The sequence below is a fragment of the Xyrauchen texanus genome, chromosome 36, assembly GCF_025860055.1.
Source record: "Xyrauchen texanus isolate HMW12.3.18 chromosome 36, RBS_HiC_50CHRs, whole genome shotgun sequence".
In the NCBI taxonomy this organism is placed as follows: Eukaryota; Metazoa; Chordata; class Actinopteri; order Cypriniformes; family Catostomidae; genus Xyrauchen; species Xyrauchen texanus.
This window is the reverse complement of record NC_068311.1, coordinates 32,742,203-32,747,885: the sequence shown is the minus strand read 5'-3', so window position 1 is coordinate 32,747,885 and position 5,683 is coordinate 32,742,203.

Below are 5,683 nucleotides of genomic sequence, written 5' to 3'. Positions count from 1 at the left end.
TACCACATCGTTTTTCGTACTGGAACCAAACTTTCAAAATACCCAAAATTATTATTTGATCTTTTTTAGATTCTTTTAATAAATTATTTGAAAGACATACATTTTTATATAATTGTTACATCAATCTTGACCCGGGCATAAATTGTGGTTTGATATGATATTTTTCTTAAAAATACTTTTCTTACATGAAGCGTCTCTCCCATACACTGAAATGGGACTTCATGTTGTTTACAGACATGCACACACATACTCTCTACATATAATCACACATTCAACAGTTCATGCAATGAACAGATGCATTAAAAACACTGTATACATGCACAGATATTGTGTAGTTGTTTGGATGGAAAAAAAAATATTTGGTTGTTTAAATTTTGTCTATGAGTTGCAATTTTATATTAAAATAAAATTTAAATTGGTGTGTGTGTGTTTTTGTCGGTCCCCATGAGGAAAACAGCTTATAAATCATACTAAATTATGTTTTTTGAAAATGTAAAAATGCAGAAAGTTTTCTGTGAGGGTTAGGTTTAGGGGTAGGGTTAGGTTTAGGGGATAGAATTTAAAGTTTGTACAGTATAAAAACCATTATGTCTATGGAAAGTCCCCATAAAACATGGAAACACTACATGTGTGTGTGTGCGTGTGTGTGTGTGTGTGTGTGTATTGTTTGATCATTAACAGTGTTTGTTAAATGTGTTAATGCAGATGCTCATGTTTATATACTGAGAGCTGCAGGAAACACACACACAATCTGAACACAAAGACACACTGGCTCTCTTCTGACACCTTGCAAGCTGTCTACAAAGTCAGCATTTTAAAGTATCATGGGAGTGTTTCTGATGCAAAGACTGTTGTAAAATGTACAGAGCATGTTTATATGCCATCTACAGTAAGACTTATTGAGCACTGCATTCTTATTTCACAGTGATGATAGCAATGCAAGTACAATAGTGTGCTAAAGTCTTACTGTAGGCATATTAGATGTTTCCCAAAATATAGTTATCTTCTGCTTTAATGTGTCAATATCAAATATGAATTTTAATTTCAAAATGTCCTTTTGCAAATAGAATAGTAGAATGAGTCGTGCAACAGACGGTATGGATCTGCACATCATTGAGTTTACACGAAGACACAGAACACTAAATACACTAAATACACTTTATCTTAAAAGACTTATTGAGTTTGTAATGTAAAAATAAGATGTAGTGGTCACAAGACCTCAGTAAAAATTGGATTTGAAATCAAAAGTTCAGTTTCACAAGTGTGATTTGTCTAGCAGATGTTTTGTGTGAATGATTTTTGTGAATTTTTCACTTACAATTGCTAAGACACATTTCACCCATTTTCTTCAAACTACATTGAGAAAACCTCTGAAACAAACAATCACCTCAAGAGTATATCATGTGTGCTCCAAACCAAAGAATACTTTCAGATGATACACACATATAAACACTACAGATCATTCATCAGATAATGGAGAACACAGCGTCCAGGACTGTACTTACAGAAAACAATGTTGATTGTTTATAGTAAGCACATTCTGCAATTACTGTCATAAAAAGTCATTAATCACATCTTACAGTTATTAATATTGAATATATCTCTGTGTGTAAATGATGACAACTGTGTTGTAGTTGCACATGTTTATGCATCACAGTGTGTAATGTGTTCTAGTGAGTGAGAATGTGTTCAGAGTCTTAGAAAGATTCGACAAATGAGTTTAGGCCACGGAGCGTTTGCTTCAGAGAACGGGGTTTACTGTTTTACAAGTCAGAAAATCTGTATAAAGGCAGATTTGAACAAAAGTAGTTTCTTGAAAGTCGGAACACACAGCTTCTGACCCGACAGCACATGTATTAGTAATGATCTGAGGTGTGAAGTCTGTCTGATGTGTCACACTCCCATCTGCTCTCGACATGTGCGCTCACACCGGCCCATTTGACACACTACTCCACTGAAGGACCAGAGGTCCAGCTGCTCAGATCAGCCGAAATCAAATGTGTGTCACTTTGTGTCCTCTCTGAAACACACACACACACACACACACACACACACACACACACACACACACACACACACTGCTTATAATGGCAACAGGGGGAGTTGTTGGTTTGAGCATTACATACATGATGAGCAGCTTTTATTAAAACGATGTTCGATGATCCCTTATATTAAAGTACTACTGTAAGACATTTGGCATCTCTGTTTTCTGTATTTGCCAGACAGTTTAGCAGTTCTGGTGAGCATATGTTAATTACGGGGACATGAAACCCAAGAAACCTACAGAGTTACAACAATAATGCAAATGTGAGATGAGAACAAAACAGATTAAAACATATAACCGTTTGTAAATTCACACGTACACTATCACATCTAATCTGTTATCAGATACTTCAGATTAGAGTTGTAGTAAATGTTAAAGGTGGGGTATGTGATTTGCAAAACGGCCGGCAGATTTTGAAAATACACAACTCTAAGGTCCTACCTTCTCTCCTCCAACGCTGGCCCTGACTCCACCCATTCGAAAAACACGGACGCGCAATCATGCACGAGCGAAAACTCAGATGCGCAGTGTTCTAGACTCACTAGTCAAACAGTGCATTCACCTGTCAGACAATTTTTCAGAGCAAATTGTTGACACAGCAGGAGGAGGGGTCGCATACCACTCTTGAAAGGTGTAGAGCTGATTTTCTCATAACTGTAAAAAAAAAGAACATCGCCAGCCCTGGCGTCTGTACAGCGGTCTTCTATTCAAAACAGGATTCATAGAAATGTGGAACAACCCCACTAGCACTATAAAAGCTCTATTCTCCATACATAAATACAATCGCTTCCTGTTACTGGGTCACGAGCTTTGAGTATGCGCACGAACGGGACACGCGCGCCAGGGTGGTGGGGGAGGGGGCATGGTACGACCGTTTGATTGACACATTTTCTGTCCAATGATTCTAGATGGTCTTGAAAATGATTGGCTGGAGTTTTTCGAGTCCTGCCCGTTCCACAGATGATTAAATTGCTTAATTTTCATTTCAGTGCTTCTAATTTACAGCCAGTAAGTGGGTTAGGAATAGGATTTCAAGTTATTTTGAAAAAAATGGTCAAAAAAGAAAATCACATACCCCACCTTTAATAAACATAAAAAGTAAAATCATATTTTCCATTTACTGCTTATATTTTTATATTCATATATTTACAGCATGTATTATGTTTTGTTTTTATTCATATTCATTTGTTTCTCCCATATATGTACATTTCTAGATACTTTATTAGCAGCTGTTCCAATGAACCGCGATACGTTGGCGTGTCTGCCGTACTGGACCGGTTTAGTGGATCTTGTACCAGTTCACCACTCACTTTTCATAATATATCAATCCATATCCATTAACTCTCAATCCCAGTGGCAGATGTAGGAATGAAGGTATCAAATATTATTAGAAATAGTGCTATAAAAATAATTTGAGTGCTTAAATTGGTCATCAAGATGATTTGAATTTAGCTGTGCATATCCTAATTAATATTCATAAGCTTTGTGATACTTACATTCTGAACTTACAGTCGAAGAGGATTGTATCAAACATTTCACACTCATAATGCAAAATAATAAACCAAAAGCATATGTTTTCACAAGTTTTATCTGAGCTTGACACATCGCACACAAATGTCCATCAAAAAGAAGTTTTACAGCAATTGCAACCACTGAAAATACATAAAACACAAGTACTTTTAAACTGAAGCCATCATTTGTCATCTCTAGAAAAATGAACCTGTGCTAGGTTATGTCAAAAACACATACATATTACTTATTAGATAAACAGGTTATGTCTAACAGACCTAAAACAACAACGAACGCTACAGCACGTCATATGCCATTTTAAAATATATTAACTATCAATAAATGACATTACACTTTGATTCATATATTTCATTATATCTCAATCCACATATTATTATCTGAATATGCATTAATAACTGACCTCTGATCAAAATATTTCATGATCAATACAAGTTCAGCTCAATCGGCAGTATTTCTGGCAGAATGTTGATCGGCACAAAATTAATTGAGACTTTTCTTTATAAAAGCACAAACGTGTGTTCCAGTGAGACACTTCCAATGGAAGTCAATGGGGTTTAATCTGTAAACATTCAAATACTGTTTCACAAGTATAGACACAAGACATGAACAATATGTGTGTTAACATGATTTTACTGTCATTAAATCACTTATTAACCACATCTGTGTGAAGATGTAGACAAGTATACAACTTTGTTGCCATGACAATATAATGTCAATAAACCCGAAAACATCCCTAAAAACAACTTTACAGCTGAAATAATACACAAGTTCTAACAAAAGAATGAATGTAAGTGCTTTTATAAAATTATAAGCATCACATTTCTGCCTTTAAACCTCCAAAAAATGACCCCATTGACTTCCATTATAAGTGTCTCACTGGAACCTCAAATTCATTTTAGTGCTAATCAACAGTATGCCACAAATGCTGTTGACTGAACTTAACTTGTATTTTACCTTTGACCATTTTCTCAAAAGCAGCGTTTGTTTTTCTAAGTAAACAGTTGCCCTGCTGGAGGACACTGCAATAGAATAAACCGTATTATAATAACTTCAGATCAGCATTTTCACCCTCCATAAAGCAGATTTCCTGTAGGAAACTCTATAAATCCTGCAGGAAGTGAGCAGGGTGTTCTGTAACATCTTTAAAACTTGATTTTATTCCTGCAAGAGATGTCGTAAAGGAAAAATCCTACAGAAGTTCCTGGATATTCCCGCATGCCTCAGTGGTTTTGAGGGCTCTGTTCTAAACATGTTAGGTGCTAAGAACAAATGGATGTGACCTACAGCACTGGCAGATGGTTGTCTGGCAGCCCTCTAGCTCTGTGTTCCACAAGGTGTGAAAACATCACTGTGAAGGCACAGACCTGCATTTGTCACCTCTACATTTGTTCAGACTCCAAATTGGTGAGACACTGGCTGGGCCAACAGTATGTGGAATTGCAAAAGCATAATGACACAATCTATGTGTTTTGGGATTGTCCAATTTTGCAAAGAGCCTTCGTTTGTATTTAATGTTAATGTAAATTCACATTAAAGTATATTTCGCTTTAATAGTCATGTGCAGCATAAGCCCACTCTGTTTTACCAGTCACGTCACACTTGTGAACAAAGTTAATTTGTCATTTTCAATGAACTGCAATTCAATGAAGGCATGTACGGCAATGTCAGAAGGAATTATTAAGAAATTAAAGAACCGACTGAACGTTGCAACGTGGATTTGGTTTTAAATGGGTGTTGTGATTGGAGAAGAGTTAACAATTTACAATGTTTGTGTTGAGACAAAGTACTTTAACATTTTGACCAAACTTAGTACAAAAAAGATACATACTAAGGATTAGTACGGTCAGTGATTCTAAATCTTCCGTTTGTTAAAGAAATAAAACCCACAAAGTTTGCACCTTTGGCCCTGAGAAGGGAGAAAAAATGGGCAGGCGCCATTTGGTGCATCAGAGGAACACTATTGGTTGGTCTGGACAGTCATTTGCATACAGATACTTAAATTCAGCAGTGCCAAACACCTTCAGTATTTAACAGGAACTTTGCTGAAAGAATACTTGAACTGAATGCAAACCTTCATCGGATGGCCAGTTATTAAAATCTAGAACAGAA